Raw genomic sequence first — 7,152 nt, forward strand, 5'->3', positions numbered from 1 at the left:
CTCTGAGCCTGCACTTGTGATCTGAACCTGCACCCAGGCCCCAGCAGGCTGCCAGAGCAAGTCAATGGGCCCTGCTGACACGGAGCTCTACATTACCTGGCCGCTTCCTCAGCATTGGCTGGCCCCACACCGTGCCCTCTTTTCACCCTGCACTCCTGCGTCCCCCATGCCAAAGGCCCACCTCGCTGCAGGTTTAAGATGACTCAGGCTGGTGTGCAGAGGGAAGAGGAGTCCCTCTTCCTGACCCTGGGCTTGTCCAAGCTGCAGTCTCCTTGCCTCATATAAATGGTTCTCCCTTCCTGAGATGCGTTTTTCCACCTTCCTGTCTACACCTGCGCTGTCCCATACTTTGCCCACTGGCAGGATGTGACTGTTTAAAGAAAACATTCTGTTTCACAGGTACACCAGTCACATTTCAAGTGCTCAATAGCCAGGTGTGGCTGGTGGCTGCTGTGGTGCATGGGCAGGAGCAGAATATCCCCTGGTGGCAGAAGGCCCTCTAGTCTGAAGACATCCATCTGCACGTGATGAACAAAGCTACAGGGAGGAGAGGGGAACAAGGTTCAGGGACATGTTGCGGGTGAGTCTGCTGGATTCACACCAGCTAGACTCTGGGCTCCACAGTGGCAGCCAGCTCAGCTCCTGCAGAACCAGCTCAGAGAGCTCCATCCCACCTGAGCGTCTCCTCTCAGCATGAGCTGGTGGTTGTGGAGCAAGGCTGTGCTCTCTACACCCAGGAGACCTGGGCACCTGTCGAAGTTTCCTAGAGGGCTGGTGGCAGGAAGAGAATGGGCCAGTTCCTAGCCAAGGCATAGGGTGGGGCTTGGTTACTTGGAAAACTCGGGGAGGTGGAAGACAGAGATGGCCTGGAGCCAGCAACAGCCCACACCTGCTGGAAAAGGTTAGCCTGTAAAAATGGATTTTCCACAAACACAGAAATTGGCAATTTCCCCCTAAGATTATATGTGAGGGAAGTAATCTATTTGAATAATGCTGAGAAATAAAAGACATTCCTGTTTCTCTTTGTACCCCTTTCCTCCTTTCTAATGGAACAAGGCAATCTTGGAAAGTGCAGAGGGATGAGATACAGACAACAAAAATGCCTTCATCCATTTGCCTTGATAGGGAGGGCTCTACGTATGTATAAGGAGACAATGTCTGTCATTTATTTACTATTTTAAAGTGAAAAATCGGTAGGTATGCATAGGAAACGCTGGAGCTTGCCTGTGCACAGCTGTTCATGGATGTTGTCTTTGAGAGTGAGATTATGAGGAATTTTCACATTCTCTAAATTACAGAATGTTAAAAACAGCAAGCATGCATTGTCCAAATTGTCCAAATACATAAAATTAAAAAAAAAAAAAAGGAATTGCAGCATATGAGGGATGGGGCCACTTGGTCTTCATTAGATAGTCAGGGTTTGGACTTAGCGATTTTTGGTTTCCCCAGGTCCTTAAGAACCTACATCTAAAAGGCTTATTAGTCTCAATTCTATTTGTAGATTTAAAAAATTTTTTTCTGGAGACCAGAAAAAAATGGCAGAGAGGAGGCCTGAAGAACTTGTAGTTCCTGCTCAGACAGACAGAGCAGCCTGTGAAGAATCACATCATGAACTTTTGCTCCAAGAACTATTGCAGGAATATACCAGGAAAGCCAAGAGAATCCACAGACCATTTGAAGGAGGTGAATTGCTACTGCAGGCTCCATGGGGCAGCTTGCTTTCTCAGTGGGGAGGCTTCTAGCATGGGGCAAGTTTTCAACCCTGCTCACCAGCCACCTGGAACAACTTGGTGCTGTTGTTGGGGGCATGGTGGGAGTGAGACCAGCCTTTTGAGCTGTGGGCTGTGTGGAAGCTGGTTGAGGACAACAACATGATTCACTAGACAGGTCATCAAGACAGAAAGTCAACAAAGAAACAATGTACTTAAACCATACCCTAGAACAAATGGATTTAGCAGATATTTACAGATCATTCTACCCAACAATAGCAGAATATCCATTCTATTCAAAAGCACATGGAACATTCTCCAAGATAGACCATATGATAGACCATAAAACAAGTCTCAACAAATTCAAGAAAACTGAAATTATATGAAGTACTCTCTCAGACCACAGTGGAATAAAATTGGAAATCAACTCCAAAAGGAACACTCAAAACCATGCAGATACATGGAAATTAAATAACCTGCTTTGCTACGATTGTTGGGTCGACAATAAAATCAAGTTGGAAATTTAAAAATTCTTTGAACTGAATGATAGCAGTGACAAAACCTACCAAAATCTCTGGGATACAGCAAATGCATTGCTAAGAAGAAAGTTCATAGCCTAACATGCTTATATCAAAAAGTCTGAAAGAACACAAATAACCAATCTAAGGTCACACCTCAGGAAACTAGAGAAACAAGAAGAAATCAAATCCAAACCCAATGGAAGAAAAGAAATAACAAAGATCAGAGCAGAACTAAATGAAACTGAATCAAAAAATACAAAAGACAAATGAAACAAAAAGTTGGTTCTTTGAAATAGATAAAAAATTGACAGACCATTAGTGAGATTAACCGAGAAAAGAAGAGAGAAGATCCAAATAAGCTCAATTAAAAATGAAACGGGAGATATTACAACCAATACCATAGAAATACAAGAGACTATTTAAGGTTACTATGAACACCTTGACATGCACAAACTAGAAAACCTAAAGGAGATGAATAAATTCCTGGAAATATACAACCCTCCTAGGTTAAACCAGGAAGAAACAGAAACTCTGAACAGACCAATAACAAGCAGCGAGATTAAAATGGTAATTAAAAAATTGCCAGCAACAACAAAAAAGTCCACAACCATGTGGATTCACAGCTAAATTCTATCAGTCATTCAAAGAAGAATTGGGGCTGGGCATGGTGGCTCACTCCTATAATACCAGCACTTTGGGAGGCCCAGCCAGGCAGATCACCTGAGCTAAGCCTGGGAAACATGGTAAAACCCCATCTCTACAAAAAATACAAAAATTAGCTGGTGTGGTGGCATGTGCCTGTGGTCTTAGCTACCTGGGAAGCTGAGGTGGGAGAATTGCTTGAGCCTGGGGGATCAAGGCTACAGTGAGCTGAGATTGCACCACTGTTCTCCAGCCTTGGTGACAGAGAGAGATCCTGTCTCAAAACAAAAACCAAAACAAAAACAAAACAAGGAAGAATTAGGAATCGGTACCAGTTCTATTGACTCTATTCCAAAAGATACAGAAAGAGGAGCTTTTCCCTAAATCATTCTATGAAGCCAGTATCACCCTAATACCAAAACAAGAAAACTAGAGACAAATATCCCTGATGAACACAGATGAAAAAATCCTCAACAAAATAATAGTGAACTGAATTCAACAGCATATCAAAAAGATAATCCACCATGAACTAGTTTTTTAAACCAGGGATGCCGGGATGGTTTTAACATATACAAGTCAATAAATGTGATATGCACATAAACAGAATTAAAAACAAAAATCACATAATCATCTCAATAGATGCAGAAAAAGCATTTGACAAAATCCAACATCTTTTTATGATTAAATCCCCCAGCAAAATTGGCATAGAAGGGGCACACCTTAAGGTAATAAAAGCCATCTATGACAAATCCACAGTCAACATTATACAGAATGGGGAAAAGTTGACATCATTCTCCCTGAGAACTAGAACAAGAAAAGGATGCCCACTTTCACCACTTCTACTCAGCATACTACTAGAAGTTCTAGCCACAGTAATCAGACAAGAAGAAAGAAGTAAAGGGCATCCAAATCGTAAAAAGGAAGTTAAACTGTCGCTGTTTGCAGCTGATATGATCATACACCTAGAAAATTCTAAAGACTCATCCAAAAAGCTCCTAGAACTGGTAAATAAATTAAGCAAAGTTTCAGGATACAAAATTAATGTACACAAATCAGTAGCACTGCTATACACAAACAGCTTCAAATCAAGAACTCAATTTCTTTTACAATAGCTGCAAAAAAAAAAAAAAAAAAAAAAAAACACGCAAAAAAACAAAAACAAAAAAAACCCTTAGGAGTATACCTAAGAAGGTGAAAGACCTCTACAAGGAAAACTACAAAACACTGCTGAAAGAAATCATAGATGACACAAACAAATGAAACACATCCTATGCTCATGGATGAGTAGAATCAATATTGTGAAACTGACCATACTGCCAAAAGCAATCTACAGGTTTAATGCAATTCCCATCAATTGCCACCATAATTCTTCATAGAACTAGAACAAACAATCCTAAAATTCATATGGAACCAAAAAATAGCCCCCATAGCCAAAGCAAGACTAAGCAAAACCAACAAATCTATAGGCATCACATTACCTGACTTCAAACTACACCGTAAGGCCATAGTCAGCAAAACAGCATGGCACAGGTATAAAAACAGGTGTATAGACCAATGGAACAGAATGTAGAACCCAGAAATAAAGCCTAATACCTACAGTCAACTGATCTTCGACAAAGCAAACAAAAACATAAAGTGGGGAAAGGACACCCTAGTCAACAAATGGTGCTGAGATAATTGGCAAGCCACATGTAGGAGAATGAAACTGGTTCTTCATCTCTCACCTTATATAAAAACCAACTCAGGATGGATCAGAGACTTAAAGCTATGGCCTGAAATCATAAAAATCCCAGAAGATAACATCTGAAAAATCCTTCTAGACATTGGCTTAGGCAAATACTTCATGACCAAGAATCTCAAAGCAAATGCAACAAAAACAAAGAAAAATAGTTGGGACTTAACTAAACTAAAAAGTTTCTGCACAGCAAAAGCAGTAATCAGCAGAGTAAACAAACAACTCATAGAGTGGGAGAAAATCTTTGAAAACTATGCATCCAACAAAGGACAAATGTCCAGAATCTACAAGGAACTTAAACAAATCAGCAAGAAAAAAGAAAAAGCAAAAACAATCCCATCAAAAAGTGGGCTAAGGACATGAATAGACAATTCTTAAAAGATATGCAAATGGCCAACCAGCATATGAAAAAAGCTCAGCATCACTAATTATCAGGGTAATGCAAATCAAAATCGCAATGTGACACCAACTTATTCCTGCAAGAATGGCCATTATAAAGAAATAGATGTTGGTGAGGATGTGGTGGAAAGGGAACACTTTTACACTGCTGGTGGGAATGTAAATGAGTATAACCAATATGGAAAACAATGTGGAGATTGCTTAAAGAACTAAAACCAGATCTACCACTTGATCCAGCAATCCCACCACTGGGTAATCTTCCCAGAGGAAAAGAAGTCATTATACAAAAAAGGATACTTGCCTATGCATGTTTACAGCAGCACAATTTGCAATTGCAAAAATTTAGAACAAACCCAAATGCCCATCAATGAGTGGATAAAGAAAATGTGGTGTGTGTGTGTGTGTGTGTGTGTATATATATATATATGAATACTATTCAGCAACAAGAAGGAATGAAATAATGGGGTTCACAGCAACCTCGAGAGAGTTGGAGACCATTATTCCAAGTGAAGTAACTCAGGAATGGAAAACCAAACATCGTATGTTCTCACTCATAAGTGGGAGCTAAGCTATGAGGATGCGAAAGAATAAGAATGATACAATGGACTTCGGGGACTTGAGAGAAAGGGTGGGAGGGGGGTGAGGGATAAAAAAGGCTACACACTGGGTACGGTGTACACTGCTCAAGTGATGGGTGCTCCAAAATCCCAGAAATCACCACTAAAGAAATTATTCATGTAACCAAACACCACCTGTTCCCCAAAAACCTATTGAAATAAAACAAAATAAAAATAAATATTTCAGAGTTTGGTGTGAATTTCTCTGTGCAAAATGGCCGGTTTGCTACAGACAGCTATCGGCTTCTGGGACTCAGGAACTTCTGTTTCCTGGGGAATCATAAGTCTGGGCCTCATCTGGTATTTATCCGCTCCTGAGCCCCAGCTGTAGCGCAGCCTCAAGGCCCTGATGGTCACTTGCTGTCTTAGCTTGGTGTTCCTTGGAAGCAGATCTCAGACAAGGGCTGGGAAATAGTGGTCCCAGGAGGCACACGTGAGGAACTGGGAAGTGGCACAGGGCAAGATGGGAGTCAGTTAAAAAGGTGTTAATAATCCCACTCCCGGTATTTCACCTAAAGGAATGGAAACTTATGTTCCCGCAAAAACATGCACACTCTTGTTTATAGTAGCTTTATTCAAAGTTGCCCCAACTTCGAATACACAACCCAAATGTCCTCCCACTAGGGCATGGACACACCACTGCACCCGCCCTGTGCAACGCTACTTAGCAATACAAAAGGGTGAGCTGTTGATGCACGCCACAAGCTGAATGAGTGGCTGCAGGCTGAGGGTAAGAAGCAGGCTGGAAGGCTGCATTCTGTGCAGCTCCATTCACAGGACACTCTGGAAACCCACACGGTGGGGGCAGAGGGCAGGGCAGTGTTGCTGCTTACAGGTGGGGCAGGGGTTGACTGCATTGGGCATGTGGGGATTTGGGGAGTGACGAAGCTTTGTATCTTGACTTTCAAGGTGGTTCCATGTCAGTGCATATTTATCAAAACTCTTAGCACTGCGCACTTAAGAGGGTGAATTTTAGGTCCACAACAAATCAGCAGAAGCAGACGTTACCCCAGCTGCCTCCGTGAGGACTAGAAGCCAGGAGGCTGCCAGAGGCGGAGCCAGCGGGAGCCCCAGGAAACCTGAGCCAAGGGATTTCAGGTCTACAGCGGCCACGGTGTAAACTCCGATGTAGGGGCCCCACTGCCCACTGAGGGGAGCTGGCACAGCATGAAGAGACAGGAGCATCAGCAGGGTTTCAAGGTTAGATCTCACCAAGCCCCGGGGCAGGAGTGTGAACAAAGATGGCCTAGGGTGCATTGAGAGGGGCCTCCCAGTGGAGAGCAGGGGGAGGGAGGGGCCTGCGCTGCCCACCTGGCAGGCCCCAGGCAGGGACGCACGTGCCAGGGATTTATTTGGGAGGTGATCCCAGGAAGCACTGGTAGCCGAAGGGGAAGATGCCAGCAGCGGCTGCATGAAAGAGCCAGTGACAGACGAGGACAGCCGAGGCTCTGTCCTACTGGGAAGCTGGTGACTACCCACGACTCCCAGCACCACTGGCTGAGGCTACTCCCGATGGCAACTCCCTGGTC

Source organism: Chlorocebus sabaeus, chromosome 2 (assembly GCF_047675955.1).
Source record: "Chlorocebus sabaeus isolate Y175 chromosome 2, mChlSab1.0.hap1, whole genome shotgun sequence".
Taxonomy (NCBI): Eukaryota; Metazoa; Chordata; class Mammalia; order Primates; family Cercopithecidae; genus Chlorocebus; species Chlorocebus sabaeus.